The following is a 17,025-nucleotide window of genomic DNA, read 5'->3' as shown; positions in this document are numbered from 1 at the left end:
CATGATAGCCTCGGACGAAATACATTCCCGAGCGTATCTACTAAGTCTAACAAATTTTCACTCGTAATCAGTGACTGACATAGAACCTTGCTTAAGCTCAAGAAATTCCTTCCGTTTTTGACCAACAAATCTCTGACTGATATACTTTTTCCGAAACTCAGTTTGGAAAAACTCCCAAGTTACTTGCTCTCGGGGCACAACAGAAGTCAGAGTACTCCACCAATAGTAGGCAGGATCGTGTAGCAAGGAGATAGTACACTTTAGGCATTCATTGGGTGTACAAGATAGCTCATCGAGTACCCGGATAGTGTTGTCCAACCAAAATTCAGCTTGCTCGGCATCGTCGCTATCCGTAGCTTTAAATTCAGTAGCCCCATGTTTTCGGATTCTGTCAACTGGGGGCTTATTCGACCTTATTTGGTCAGTTACCGGAGGCATTGTAGGTGCGGGGGCTGTGTTTGTTGGGAATGGAGGTTGTGGAATAGCCGTATTAGTTCGAATGTATTGGTTGAACCAATCATTCATCACGCTATAGAAAGCTTGTCTAGCTTCATCACTTGGATTACTAGCATTAGGTTGAGAGTCCGTCAGCGCTGTCCCTTGTGCGGGAGCAGGCCCTACACTCTCAAGATCATCAGGTACCGCTCGGTCAGGATCGGAATCCATTACTATAAATAAACACATTTGAAATTGTCAGAAATCACCACACTATCAAATAATCACATAAAATGGCATGTATAGCTAGACCCAAACGCATTACGGTAGTCCTAGAATCGACTAAACCGTGGCTCTGATACCAATAAAATTGTAACACCCCGTACCCAAGTCCGTTACCGGAGTCGAACACAAGGTGCACACAGACTTAATTATTCTCACAGTCCATTTAAAATTTTCCAGACAAGCTGGTTACTGCGTCACTGTCGCCTTAAAAATCATATCTTGAGTTTCAAGGCTCAAAAATCAGTTTCGTAATTTTTCCCTGAAACTAGACTCATATTTCCATCTACATATTTTTTTCTAGAATTTTTGGTCGGGCCAATTAGTACAGTTTATTAGTTAAAGTCTCCCCTAATCCAGGGTTCAACTACACTGACCTTCACGCATTACGAATTGGATATCTCCCTATACAGGGCTTCAATACTGATGCCGTTTGTTTCTATAGAAACTAAACTCAAGGGGGAATCTATACATATATGGCATGTCTCCTAATTATCTCTGGTTAATTTATAGTGAATTTCCAAAGTCGGAACAGGGATTCCAGAAACCGCTCTGGCCCTGTTTCACGAAAACCTAAACATCTTTTAATATACAACTCATATGACCATTTCGTTTCTTCCATATGAAAGTAGATTCATCAAGGTTCATTTACATAATTTATTCACTATTTAATTCCATTCCTGATATTTTTGGTGATTTTTCACATCCACACCACTGCTGCTGTCAGCATCTGTTTTCAGGTAAACTTTACCTATTTCGTGGCTTCCATGGACCGACTAGAGTTTTGTCATACATAGGTCCACATATGATCATATTTAGCCATTCCAAGGGCTGATCATTGCCCAACACTTCCATTCCAGTCCATAGTCACATCATGAAACCATATATACATACATAAACACAAATGGTCTAATGCCATACTCCACTTCTACGAGCTATTTTCGCATGGCCGTACACACATACATCACAAAAAGTACTTGAAAAACAACAAAGGGTAGTCCTATTCATGTCATATCCAGAGTTCAACTAAAAGAGTACCAAAAGGGCTTTGATAGTGTGGATGACTTCGACTTCGATGATCCCGAATCCGATAGCTAACGAGCGAAATCTATAAAACAGAGAACAAAGAAACGGAGTAAGCAATTTATGCTTAGTAAGTTTTGAGCAAGAATTTAAACACAACTGAAGTATAGCATTCACATAATTAAACGGATAATTCCGCGTATTCATATATTCAATTCATTTCTACTTTACATTCCAACCCCTATGTTCATACATAAGGGATCATCTTAGCCAAATACCGGAAGCTCATTACTCAACTGAGCGAATATTATTCGAAGGAACTCAACTATTCCAATGCACATACGAACATACCTCATTGCTGGAATTTTTGCAAGTGTATTAACTGAAATTTTTACAGCAAGATTGCTCATTCCCGAATCACGTACCTTCGGAATTTAACCGGATATAGCGACTAGCTCGATTGTCTTTGGGACATAGCCCGGTTATAGTAATTTGTACAATTGCCTTCGGGAATTAACCCGGATTTAGTAACTCGCACAAATGCCTTCGGGACTTAACCCGGTTTTGGTAACTCGCACAAATGCCTTCGGGAATTGACCCGGATTTAGTCACTTAGCACAAAAGCCTTCGGACTAAGCCGGACATCATTCAATAAACATGCACATTTAACACTAAATCATGACACATTCAGATTTCATTTTCATTAGCAAAACTCAAATACAATACACTTATCACTCTTGCACATTTCGGTTCAATATCCACACAAATCTTACCTACCATGCAATAAGCATAAATCATGCTTATGGATATACCATGGCCGAATACATCACAACACCATACCATTTCAATTTTGGTCATGGTTAAACAAAGAACTTAATGTCTCACTAAAAATGCTAAAAAGAAAATCCAAGAGTCATCAACCCACCATCACATATGTCATTAACAAGCTTCATATTTAGCATGCAATGGCATTAACACAAAATCCACCTTGGTCGAATATCATCCCCATGACATAGCAAGGATTTGAACCATGGCTAATAAGAACATCAAGCTAGCAACTAAAAACATGCATGAATCTCATGGCACAACATCAAACATACCTTAATCTTGATACAAGTATAGCCAAACCTCTTCCTAATCCTCTTCCAAACCAAACATGAAGCAAAAACTCCCTCCTTTTTCCTTAGAATTTTAGGCCAAGAGAGAATGAAAAGGATGAACAAATTTTTTTTTTCTATTTTCTTCAACTCACGGCAAAGAGGGGGGGGAACACTCACCATTCTCTTTTTTTTTTCTTCCCTTTCATTATTCAATTCCCATGCTCATTATTTTATTTTTTTCTTACATACACCATTGTCACAACATGTTTTATGACATGTTTTTGCCCATAATCCCTTGTCATGGCGGCCACTACCAATTAGGGGGGGAAATTTGACATGCAAGTCCCCCCTTTTGATTACATGCACTATTAGGTCCTTATAGATTAGCCTATCACATTTCAAAAGTGTCACACAAGTCCTAATAACTGAATTCACATGCAATCGACTAAATCGAAGCTTGAAATTTTCACACATTCATAAATACATATTCTAGACAATAAATATTACGTTCAAACATTTCGGTGACTCGGTTTAGCGGTCCCGAAACCATTTCCCGACTAGGGTCAATTTTGGGCTGTCACAATTTTTGTCCACATGGGCAGAGACACGGGTGTGTGTCTCAGCCGTGTGCAACACACGGCTATGTTGAATGGTCGTGTGTCCCATGGGGTACCCTATGAATTAAAGTCAGTATACCCTCCAGTTTTGACACGGCCTAGACACACGGGTGTGTCTATTGGTCGTGTGTGGCACACGGGCTGGCACACGGGCGTGTGGCCGGTCGTGTTGTAATAGCCCGATTTTGGGTCTAGTCGGAACAGTGGTTTCGGGACCACAAACCCGACGAGAAAAAAAAAATTACTTTTATTATATTTTTATAGTCTATAAATTTATGAAAATATTTCGTAAAAATTTCATTCGAAAATTTTGACGTTTGAGCACTCAATTTAGTCAAAAGGACTAAATTGTAAAAAGTGCAAAAGTTGAGTTCTTTATATATGAGGTGCCTAATTGTTATGAGTTTTAAATTGAAAGTCCTTATGTGACAATTATTCCTTTAATAAGTTAGTGAATGGATATTTGTTTGGTATTTTGAAATTTGGTTGAAATAAAAGGGTAATTTTGTAAATTAATTAAAATAACCTAATAAGACAAATGATAAAAGCTATCATTTTTTTCATTCTTTCTTCTTCAACCGTGGAAAGAACAGAAAATAGCAGCCATGGATGAGCTCCATTCGCCAAGCTTTTATGGCTTATATAGGTACGGTTTTTGTCCCGCTTTTAATGATTTTCGTATTTTGAGATCCCCAAGCTTAAATTTTTATTTCTACCAATTGATTGAAGAGAAATTAGAATTTAAAATTTACCCATTCATGATATGGTTGTGTTTTGATGATTTATAGTGGATAATGAATGTTTGATGTGTTAAATATGAGTTTTATTCAATGAATTTTGGTAAAAATGTCAAAAGGGGTTAAATTGTGAAAGTTACAAATTGGTCATAAGTGTGTGAATTAGTGAAAATTTGGAGTTGCCATAGAAGAGAAAATGTTCAGCATGTCTTAAACCTTATAGAAATTGAATAAAATTAATTTACGAGCATTGGGGCAAAAGTGCAAATATGTAAAAGTTTTGGGGTCAAAATAAAATTGGTAAAAATATGATTTTTAGACCCATATGAATATTGTGACTGATTGGTAGGCTAAATGTGATGGTATAGATGATGAAAATTGAGACTTGGACCTAGAACGGAAAGAAATCGATTTATGGACGAGTATGTCCTTTTCACATTTGTGGTATCGAGGTAAGTTCGTATGTAAACAATACCATGCTATACATGTATTTAAATGTTATCATTACATGAATTGTACAGATATTAATGTGTATGTAATTAATAGAAATATGATAAGATAAAGCCTTAATAGACGAGGAAAAATCCCGTTTGAACCTTAGGAATAGAATAGGATACGAGTGACATGTCACTAGGAATTATGAGTCTAGATGACTAGCTCGAGAGTGAGCATTGAAATGTCATGAGATATGAGGTAGCTTTAGCTACAATTGAGGCACTTATGTGCAAAGGCTTTTCCGAGTATCTAATTAGTATTCCAAGTGTTCAACGGGCAATCCAAGGAAAGAGTTAATGATGGTCTCAATGAGGTAAGTCATTGGTGAGTATGCACTCGAGTTATGTTACGAGTTGTGCAAGTATGTATACTAATCCTATGAGAATGCCTTGATATGTTATGATCTATGATGCATAATATGTGTTCTTACCATGATGGATAAAATGGTGTTGTATTAATATTATGAACAATGATCATGAATGAGTAATTTAGCCTTGACAGATTTGAGTTACTGCAGTAGTGTAATTTTGAAAATACACTAAAAATAGTGGAAAATGAGTTAGAGGCAGAATAAAATATGGGATTAAAGCTTAATGAGTCTATTTTCACATGAAAGAAACAGAGGAAGAAAAAGAATTCGATATTGTTTGATATTTGAATTCTTGTGAAACAGGGTCTGGATGAATTTGAGATCCCCTGTTCTAACTTTAGAAATTCACCAAAAATTGTAAAAACATTATTTAGAGTTATACCTTACATTAATGGATTTCTTATTGAGTCTATTTTTATGGGAAATAAACGGCATGGTCGTTGGAATTTTGTACAGGGAGAAATTCGGTTTGTAGTGCACAGGGGTCAGAGTGGTCATACCCTAAAACAGGGGGGACTTTAACTAATAAACTGTACTATTTGGCTTAACCAAAAATTCTGGAAATTTTATGGAAGAAAGGAAAATAAGTCTAGTTTCAAGGAAAATTAACGGAACTTAATTCAGAGTTTCGTAGCTCCAGATATAAATAATTTAGTGACCGTTGCTCAGAAAGACAGCTTGTAGTGAACTTGAAAATATGTTGTAAACATTGATAAAACAAGTTAATGAGTTGCTTATTGTTTTCATATGAACTTACTAAGCGAAAGCTTACCCCCTTCTTTCCCATGTTTTCTAGAGTTTCCAGGTTAGCTCGGGTTGGAGGCCGTCAGAGATATTATCACCCTATCGAGTTAACGTTATCGGAGTAAGTAAACTCAAGTGATTCGAGTCTATGGCATGTATAGGGTTTTAATGTGAGTATGTAATATTATGATTTAGCCAAAGGCATTGGCTTGTTATTAAGGTAGTATTAGTCATGTAAATTGGCCTATGTCGGCTAATGACATTATGGGCCCATATGATTATTCTTATGCATGTATGTTATTATCTCTAGTGATGTGGCTTACAACATGTATACCTAGAGATTGAATTGAGATTCATTGATGAGCTAGTAACTAATGCAGGATTAAGTGATTGGTAAATAGTTAATAATGCTTCATGAATGGTTTGTGATGTAATGATAGTTATGTCTAGTATGTGGTAATGATATGGGCAAATTCTATAATATTTATTGCATAAGAAAATAACTTGAGCATAACATGTTTGTAGATGTTTAAGAGCTCATTTATGCCACGTTGTATGTAATTGGATAAGTATGTATCTATGCATGTGGTGTGAGAGTGACAAAAGGCTTGATAATTAGCCTATTTCTGGCCACACGGTTTGAGCACATGGGCGTGTGAAGCCTTAACGCAAGAGATTTTTCTAAGTTTTTCATGAGTTCTCAATTGGGTCCTGAACCACCCCGAATGCATGTATTGGGCCTCGTAAGCTCGCATAAGGGACAGATTGCATGTGAAAAGAAAAGTTTTTAATTATTTGAGATTTCATGGCCCTGTTTAGTATGGAAGTGTTAGTAAAAGTCAGGTAGCACCTCGAACCCCGTCCCGGCGTCGGATGAGGGCGAGGGGTGTTACATTTTGTGGTATCAGAGCATGGTTTAGTCGGTTCTCGGACTAACCTAGCGTAAGTGAGTCTAGTTATATATGCCATAGTATTACTCGTGATAGTGTGATATCTCTCGGCCTTAACAAAACTGTTGTTTAAGACAGGAATGAGTTCCAACCGAGCAAATCTTGATAGAGATAAGAGTAAAGTTGAGATTATTGAATCATGCTTATGATATGCTGAAAATTTGGAAAGGTATGAAAAGAAATCCATGATTTTTTTTATATGAACTAGTTTTCATTATGTGATGCTCTTGAGATAAAGAATGTGAAATAGTGGAGTAAAACACAGTTAAGTTGTGAAAAGCGCTTTTATGCATGTTAGTATTCATACGATGTTAAATGTCCAACTTGATTTGGTCAAGTGTTTAGGAAAAGAAAGAAATTTGCTTGAAATGACAGAATGTATGTATGAATGCTTTTATTGCATGATTAATAATCAGTATATACATGAGGTTGACATTTATGTCTAGATTGATGAAGTCAATATGCAATAATGTTATGCTTTATAATCTCGATTCTAATCATAAATGTCACAATAGCATGAAAGTTGTAATGAAAGATCAAATTGGGTGGAACGCAGGGAATGAGTACGATCGTTCACTAATGAATTGACGGAAAAGACTATGGTTGGACCATGGCAATACATAAGATTTGTGTGCCAGTGTAAGACCATGTATGAGACATGGCATTGGCATTGAGACGAGGGCTAGTGTAAGACATGTCTGGAACATGCATCAGCCACAGTATGAGAGCCAGTGTAAGACATGTCTGGGACATGCATCGGCCTCGAGATGATAGCCAGTGTCAGACATGTCTGGGACATGCGTCGGCTACGAGATGTGCTAGTGTAAGACATGTCCGGGACATGCGTCAAGACGGTTACATGTGTCGATGTAAGACCATGTCTGGACACGGCATCGACACGATGGATGAGAGCTAGTACAAGACCATAGTTGAACTATGGCATCAAGTAAGCGATGTACTCAAAACCATAAGACGTTCTCCAATTTGATAAATATTGGCAAGTGATTAAGACTAAATATGGGAATTTGATAAGACATTAAGGGTAATTCGAGAAAAAGAAATGAAAGTTTGAGTTATGATAAATTCACTTATGTTTAGCTAATATTCGCATGAAATAAAGTTACATGTATTACTGAGATATGTGAAAATGTGTTTATAACAAGTTGGAAATTTGAAATGTTTGAATCAATATGCGTAAAGCTATGCTGTTGTTGAATATGTATTTGCTTGAGAGTCAAAAGTTTAGAGGCTTTACAATCTTCGCCCCTTACCAGAATAGATTTATACGATGAGATTCTCGAGAGATATGTTGCATAAGCTTGCAAAAGTGAAACTGAAGAGTACAAAAATGGAATAGTATGAGATTAGCGAAGACAGAATTAGTTAGAGGAATAATGTCGGACTTGCACAGATGTCTGAGTATGACGAATTCAATTAAACAAAAGTGATGGCTATCTTTCTCTTCTGAGTATTCTATGTTTTCCTCTATTCTGGGGAATACGTATGGTTATCCCTTTCGAGTGGGAATTCTCTTGTGTGAGGATGCTCTGGAGACTGTGATATTAGATGAAAAGTTCTATTGGTCCAGTTAGTTATGATCTACATTTCCCCATCTCTTGATTTCTATTCGATATATTGGAATGAAGTTGACAAGAAAATCTATGTAAGATTATTCGATGTTCTATTGATTATGGTTTATATATGCGAGAATTATATTATCTCTATTATGAGAAATTCTAAAGCATACTGATGATGAGTTTCATACGGTTTTCTCTGAGGGATTTTTCGGATCATCTTTATTATTTTCTTTTGGATTATATTCTCAGATTTCTGGTATAGTCTTTATATCTTGGAATTTCTTATATTAGCTTTTCTAACGTTCTTGTTTGAGAATTATCAAGCTTGGTTTATCTTTACGAGTAATATTTGACTTGCGATATTAGAATCATTATGATTAAGCTTCGCTCGACCATAGAAGTGTGGGGATTTCGAGGTCGAGATTTCTTTAAAATCTCGGGTAAAGAATGGTTATTCGCAAAAGTAAATCTGAGTTATGTGCATTTAAGTTTATTCTCCGGTTCGAGAATACCGCACGTGTTCTTTGGTAAGTAGTCGTGCATCGATGTAAATGATGGGGTTTTATTCTTGAAAGTATGTTATGGAAACATATTAGTTGGATTTCTCTTGTTCGAGAGATGTTATAAGTATAGTTATCCCGATTAATAAAAAGACCACATCTATGAAGTTGGAATCATTTGATTCATGTTAGTAAAGTTTCTAAACAGTTGATGATCGAGTATAGAAATGTGGCTATAAGTTGTAAATTAAACAAGTACAAGATGATTCGACTTTTAATTTGGAATTGCAGGGAGGATTTGATTTCTGGTTTCTATTACTATTAATTCAGAGTAAGATTTTAGTACTGAGAAACTCTGGGTATACAAAGAATTGAGTACAGAGTTCACAGCAGTATCTTGTTTATTCGTTCAAAGGATGTCGAATTGTCTATAGGGTAAAGCCGAATATCAAATGTATTCGAGATTATTATTGTCAGTGATGACAGTGGGAAGAAAATGATAAAGGACTGTTATGAATTTCGTATCGGGATGTCTCTCATTTCCAGGAAAAAGGAGAGATGCAAGTTGAATTGTGAAAGATTGATGATGGAAGTCTGCATGATTATTTTAGTATGTACAGATATATTATTCAACCGATGTGACTGAGTTGTATGTTTCTAAGTTTATAGTTCCAAGAATGTCAGTCTCCAGTGTTTCAAATTGAGCTCCGAGGTTTATACCTCAACTATGGAAAAGCTATAGGAAATCTTAAGTATGAGCTTGTGTGGAATTGTTTTGTAAGTTGTGAGAAAAAGATATAAGTGACTCGTGAAAGTAGAGAACAACTTTTTCTGGTAAGATTTTCGGGGACGAAAATCCCTAAAGGGGGGAAGAAATGTAATAGCCCGATTTTGGGCCTAGTCGGAACAGTGGTTTCGGGACCACAAACCCGACGAGAAAAAAAAATTAATTTTATTATATTTTTATAGTCTATAAATTTATGAAAATATTTCGTAAAAATTTCATTCGAAAATTTTGACGTTTGAGCACTCAATTTAGTCAAAAGGACTAAATTGTAAAAAGTGCAAAAGTTGAGTTCTTTATATATGAGGTGCCTAATTGTTATGAGTTTTAAATTGAAAGTCCTTATGTGACAATTATTCCTTTAATAAGTTAGTGAATGGATATTTGTTTGGTATTTTTGAAATTTGGTTGAAATAAAAGGGTAATTTTGTAAATTAATTAAAATAACCTAATAAGACAAATGATAAAAGCTATCATTTTTTTCATTCTTTCTTCTTCAACCGTGGAAAGAACAGAAAATAGCAGCCATGGATGAGCTCCATTTGGCCAAGCTTTTATGGCTTATATAGGTACGGTTTTGTCCCGCTTTTAATGATTTTCGTATTTTGAGATCCCCAAGCTTAAATTTTCTATTTCTACCAATTGATTGAAGAGAAATTAGAGTTTAAAATTTACCCATTCATGATATGGTTGTGTTTTGATGATTTATAGTGGATAATGAATGTTTGATGTGTTAAATATGAGTTTTATTCAATGAATTTTGGTAAAAATGTCAAAAAGGGGTTAAATTGTGAAAGTTACAAATTGGTCATAAGTGTGTGAATTAGTGAAAATTTGGAGTTGCCATAGAAGAGAAAAATGTTCAGCATGTCTTAAACCTTTTAGAAATTGAATAAAAATTAATTTACGAGCATTGGGGCAAAAGTGTAAATATGTAAAAGTTTTGAGGTCAAAATGAAAATTTGTAAAAATATGATTTTTAGACCCATATGAATATTGTGACTGATTGGTAGGCTAAATGTGATGGTATAGATGATGAAAATTGAGACTTGGACCTAGAACGGAAAGAAATCGATTTATGGACGAGTATGTCCTTTTCACATTTGTGGTATCGAGGTAAGTTCGTATGTAAACAATACCATGCTATACATGTATTTAAATGTTATCATTACATGAATTGTACAGATATTGATGTGTATGTAATTAATAGAAATATGATCAGACAAAGCCTTAATAGACGAGGAAAAATCCCGTTTGAACCTTAGGAATAGAATAGGATACGAGTGACATGTCACTAGGAATTATGAGTCTAGATGACTAGCTTGAGAGTGAGCATTGAAATGTCATGAGATATGAGGTAGCTTTAGCTACAATTGAGGCACTTATGTGCAAAGGCTTTTCCGAGTATCTAATTAGTATTCCAAGTGTTCAACAGGCAATCCAAGGAAAGAGTTAATGATGGTCTCAATGAGGTAAGTCATTGGTGAGTATGCACTCGAGTTATGTTACGAGTTGTGCAAGTATGTATACTAATCCTATGAGAATGCCTTGATATGTTATGATCTATGATGCATAATATGTGTTCTTACCATGATGGATAAAATGGTGTTGTATTAATATTATGAACAATGATCATGAATGAGTAATTTAGCCTTGACAGATTTGAGTTACTGCAGTAGTGTAACTTGGAAAATACACTACAAATAGTGGAAAATGAGTTAGAGACAGAATAAAATATGGGATTAAAGCTTAATGAGTCTATTTTCACATGAAAGAAATAGAGGAAGAAAAAGAATTCGATATTGTTTGATATTTGAATTCTTGTGAAACAGGGTCTGGATGAATTCGAGATCCCCTGTTCTAACTTTAGAAATTCACCAAAAATTGTAAAAAAATTATTAAGAGTTATACCTTTCATGAATGGATTTCTTATTGAGTCTATTTTTATGGGAAATAAACGGCATGGTCGTTGGAATTTTGTACAGGGAGAAATTTGGTTTGTAGTGCACAGGGGTCAGAGTGGTCATACCCTAAAACAGGGGAGACTTTAACTAATAAACTGTACTATTTGGCTTAACCAAAAATTCTGGAAATTTTATGGAAGAAAGGAAAATAAGTCTAGTTTTAGGGAAAATTAACGGAACTTAATTCATAGTTTCGTAGCTCCAGATATAAATAATTTAGTGACCGTTGCTCAGAAAGACAGCTTGTAGTGAACTTGAAAATATGTTGTAAACATTGATAAAACAAGTTAATGAGTTGCTTATTGTTTTCATATGAACTTACTAAGCGAAAGCTTACCCCCCCTTCTTTCCCATGTTTTCTAGAGTTTCCAGGTTAGCTCGAGTTGGAGGCCGTCAGAGATATTATCACCTTATCGAGTTAACGTTATCGGAGTAAGTAAACTCAAGTGATTCGAGTCTATGGCATGTATAGGGTTTTAATGTGAGTATGTAATATTATGATTTAGCCAAAGGCATTGGCTTGTTATTAAGGTAGTATTAGTCATGTAAATTGGCCTATGTCGGCTAATGACATTATGGGCCCATATGATTATTCTTATGCATGTATGTTATTATCTCTTGTGATGTGGCTTACAACATGTATACCTAGAGATTGAATTGAGATTCATTGATGAGCTAGTAACTAATGCAGGATTAAGTGATTGGTAAATAGATAATAATGCTTCATGAATGGTTTGTGATGTAATGATAGTTATGTCTAGTATGTGGTAATGATATGGGCAAATTCTATAATATTTATTGCATAAGAAAATAACTTGAGCATAACATGTTTGTAGATGTTTAAGAGCTCATTTATGCCACGTTGTATGTTATTGGATAAGTATGTATCTATGCATGTGGTGTGAGAGTGACAAAAGGCTTGATAATTAGCCTATTTCTGGCCACACGGTTTGAGCACATGGGCGTGTGAAGCCTTAACGCAAGAGATTTTTCTAAGTTTTTCATGAGTTCTCGATTGGGTCCTGAACCGCCCCGAATGCATGTATTGGGCCTCGTAAGCTCGCATAAGGGACAGATTGCATGTGAAAAGAAAAGTTTTTAATTATTTGAGATTTCATGGCCCTGTTTAGTATGGAAGTGTTAGTAAAAGTCAGGTAGCACCTCGAACCTCGTCCCGGCGTCGAATGAGGGCGAGGGGTGTTACACGTGTGGCCAAGTCAATGGCCTCCCTAATTTTTCACACGGCCTGGCACATAGGCATGTCTTGTGGTCGTGTGGACAAGTCAACATGTATATCATGTTTTGCCACGGCTTAGACATACAGGCGTGTCTAATTCCGTGTGAGGCACATGGCCTGCTCACACGGGTGTGTGACACTTGAAAAGTTAAAATTTTTTTAAGTTTCTGAAACTTCCATATGTTATCGATTTGGTCCCGAATGCATGATTTAGGCTTTGTATGCTCGATTTAAATTCATATTGAATTAGAATGACTTATATTTATTGAAATGAGATGATATTGATATATGATTATTCTGAATTGAGTTACAAGTCCGGTAACGCCTCTTAACCTATTCCGGCGACGGTTACGGGTTAGGGATGTTACAAACACTACATGATGCTATATTGAATTGTAGACAGAAAGTTATTGAATTGAAATGTGAAAATGGTAAGGTTCTTCGGGTTGAATCAGATGATGTAGATAAGTCGCCAATGGTAATTTCTTCAATGACTGCTCAGAAATGTATGAGAAAAGGGTATGAAGTTTATTTGACATATATATTGAATACAAAGGAATCCGAATTGAAAATCAAATCAGTGCCAGTTGTATGTGAGTATGTGGATGTATTTCTGGAGGAATTTCCAAGTTTTCCTCCAATTAGAGAAGTTGAATTCGGTATTGAGCTAATGCCAGGGATAGCACCTATCTCTATTTCTCCGTATAAAATGGCCCCGACTGAGCTGAAAGAATTGAAGTTAGAGTTGCAAGAGTTGACTGAAAAAGGTTTTGTGAGACCAAGATTTTTTTTGTGGGGTGCTCCCATATTATTTGTGAAAAAGAATGACGGTTCCATGAGATTATGCATTGACTACCGACAGCTCAATAAGGTGACAATAAAAATTAAGTATCCTCTTCCAAGGATTGATGACTTGTTTGACCAGCTAAAAGGAGCGACATGGTTCTCTATGGTAGATTTGAGATTCGGATATTACCAGTTATTAGTTAAGGAGTCAAATGTCCCTAAGACTGCTTTTATAATGAGGTATGGCCACAACAAATTTCTTGTTATGCCATTTGGATTAACGAATAGTCTGGAGGTGTGTATGGATTTAATGATCCGAATTTTTCAGCTCTATTTGGATAAGTTTGTTGTGGTGTTCATCGATGACATTCTGATTTATTCTAAAGATGAGGCAGAGCATGCCAAGTGTGACAGCCCTAAAGTGACCCTAGTCGGAAAGCGGTTTCGGGACCGCTAAACCGAGTCACCAAATTATTTGAATATGATAATTATTGTCTAAAATATGAATGTGTGAAAGTTTTAAGCTTTGATTTAGTTAATTGCATGTGAATTTAGTTAATAGGACTTATGTGTGACACTTTTGAAATGTGATAGGTTAATCTATAAGGATCTATTAGTGCATGTAATCAAAGGGGTGGACTTGCATGTCAATTTCCCCCATTTAATTAGTAGTGGCTGGCCATGACAAAGGGTGATGGGTAAAACATGTCATAAACATGTTGTGTTAATGGTTTATGTTAGAAATGATAAAATAATAATGGTTAGTAGGATGATGAAAAAAAAAAAGAAAAGGTTCTCATTTGTTTCTTCTTGACCGAAAAATCAAAGGAAGGAGGGGAAGAAAAGGTTGAGGAGGTTCGGCCATACTTGTATCTAGATTAAGGTATGTTGGATGATGTTCCATGAGATGCATGCATGTTTTAGTTGTTAGCTTGAGTTCTACCTAGCCCATGGTTTAAATCTTTGCTATGTGATGGAGATGATATTCGCCATGGGTGTTGTCTTCTTGGGTGGTGTTTGATGTTGGTGTTGATGCATGAAGATGAGTTAAGTTTCGCTAAGGTGGATTTGTGTTGATGTCATTTGCATGCTAAATGTGAAGCTTTATAATGATACATGTGATGGTGGATTGATGCCTCTTGGATTTTCTTTTTAGCATTTTTTTGAGATAGACATTAGGTTCTTTGTTTAACCCATGACCAAAATTGAAATGGTATGGTGTCTTGATGCATTCGCCATAGTAGGAAATATGGTTGTTGTTCATGTTATTTGCATGAGAAATGGTAGTAAGGTGAAGTGCAAATATTAGTATTTGATTACTAGTGTACATATGTGTATTAGCTTAGTTTTGAACTTGAAACAAGATGGTATGTAGTTAATACAAGTAACCATATTTGTAGGAAGTATTAAGCATATAATTGGCCTCAACATAGACATGCATATTCGCCACATGAGATGGATTGGTGTTGCATGTATTCGGTTAGGGCAAGCATATTGATGCTTTTATCTTGACTTAGATAATCGGCTCAAGGAGAATTTGTTAAAGTGCTTAGTTAATTGATAATAGGTTAATGATGTGTGTATTCGGTCATGAAGGTGCACATGAGGAAATGTTAGATTAATTGTATTAAATTGCTCAATGTGATTAAAATGCGTATGACCACTTTGTATTTGAGCTAAAGGTGGCCATATGACCTATCAACTCCTTGTCATATTCGGCCATAAGCTAGCATAATGAGACCTTAATAAGTTAAATTTGCTTGAATTACCTCAAGAGCTTAGAGGACCAAAGTTGGACAAGGGAAAGGAAAAAGTGATCGAATAGCCGCCGAAATCGTTCGACAACATCCGAGGTAAGTTTTCAAGTAATGAAACTTAGTTTACGATTCGATTAAGTCATGACGTATAGTCATAACAAAAGTACGGTGATATAATGATTCTACTTGAATTATATGTTGAATTAATTAGTCTATACGTATGATGGGTAGTCGTATGTGCATAGAGATCATGTCATAAAGCAAATCAAAATCGTGCTCTTTGTATGTGGCCATTGAGCCGAAATTAGTAAGTGTGATAAGTGTCTTGTGTTTGAGCTTTGGTAATGAAAATGAAATATGGATGTGTCATGATTATTGATATATGTGCATGGTTATTCGAATGATATCCGGCTAAGTCCCAAGGCTTTTATGCTAGTGACTATATCTCGACTAAGATCCGAAGGCATTTGTGCGAGTTGCTATATCCGGCTAAGACCAAGGCATTTGTGCTAGCGATTATATCCGGCTAAGTCCCAAGGCATTTATGCTAGTGACCATATCCGGCTAAGACCAAGGCCTTGTGCGAGTGGTTATATCCGCTAAATCTCAAGATACTTGGGTTTGGGAATGAGCGATCTTGCTGTAATAATTTCAATTAATACGCCGTAAAATCCCAACAATGAGGTATGTTTCAGATGTGCATTGAGATAATTGATTCCTTCTAAATAGTATTTGCTCAATCGATTAACAAGCTTCCGGCTTTTAGTCAAGTTGATTTCTTATGTATGAATATAAGGGTTGGAAATGTAAAGTAGGTATGATTGTGAGAATATGTGTATATGAAATTATTCGTTTAGTCGTATGAATGCTATACTTCAGTTGTGCATGATTTCATTGCTCAGAACTTACTAAGCATTAAATGCTTACTCCGTTCTTTGAATCTCTATTTTATAGATTTTGGATCGTCAGCTATCGGACTCGGGATTGTTGAAGTCGAAGTCGTCCACACTATCAAAGTCCCTTTGGTACTCTTTTAGTTGAACTCTGCTAATGGCATGTATAGGACTGCCCTTTTGTTATTAGTAAAGTACTTGGTGTTGTATATATTTGGATAGCCATGCGAAAATGGCTTATATATTTTGAGCATAGTGATATAATCATTTTGTATGTATATGGTTATTGAGAGGTGTGGATATGCTTGGCAATGATTGGCCATTGGAATGGTTAATCATGATCATATTTTGTGCTATATATGCTAAAGGGCTAGTTGAATCATGGAAACTATGAAATTGGTAAAGTCTACCTTAAAGGCAGATGCTGACAGCAGCAGTGACGTAAATTTGAGAAATCACTAAAAATAGTAGGAATGGAACTAAATAGATAAAAAATTATGTAATCGAACCTTGATGAATCTACTTTCATATGGAAGAAACGAAACGATCATATGAGTCGTATTTTGAGAGATATTTAAGTTATCGTGGAATAGGGCCAGAGCGATTTCTGGATCCCCTGATCTGACTTTGAAAATTCACTATAAATTAACCAGAGATAATTAGAAGTCATTCCATATATGTATAGATTCCTTTTTGAGTCTAGTTTCACTAGAAACAAACGGCATAAGTATTGAAGCCCTGTACAGGGAGATTTATAAGTCGTAATGCATGAAG

General features: G+C 35.8%; 2 long non-coding RNA genes across 2 annotated transcripts; both read left to right on the top strand.

The window, feature by feature from the left end:
• Positions 1–4,510: 4,510 nt before the first annotated feature.
• LOC128282489 (uncharacterized) lies at positions 4,511–6,317 on the top strand. Its single transcript, XR_008272768.1, has 2 exons — positions 4,511–4,646; positions 5,856–6,317. It is a non-coding gene; the product is annotated as an uncharacterized LOC128282489 (long non-coding RNA).
• A 3,795-nt stretch (positions 6,318–10,112) lies between these two features.
• Positions 10,113–12,297, top strand: LOC128282456 (uncharacterized). Its single transcript, XR_008272730.1, has 3 exons — positions 10,113–10,183; positions 10,647–10,730; positions 11,942–12,297. It is a non-coding gene; the product is annotated as an uncharacterized LOC128282456 (long non-coding RNA).
• Positions 12,298–17,025: the final 4,728 nt, after the last annotated feature.

Source organism: Gossypium arboreum, chromosome 10 (genome assembly GCF_025698485.1).
Source record: "Gossypium arboreum isolate Shixiya-1 chromosome 10, ASM2569848v2, whole genome shotgun sequence".
Lineage (NCBI taxonomy): Eukaryota > Viridiplantae > Streptophyta > Magnoliopsida > Malvales > Malvaceae > Gossypium > Gossypium arboreum.
The sequence above is the reverse complement of the archived record's forward strand: the minus strand, read 5'-3'. Positions and strand labels throughout refer to the sequence as shown.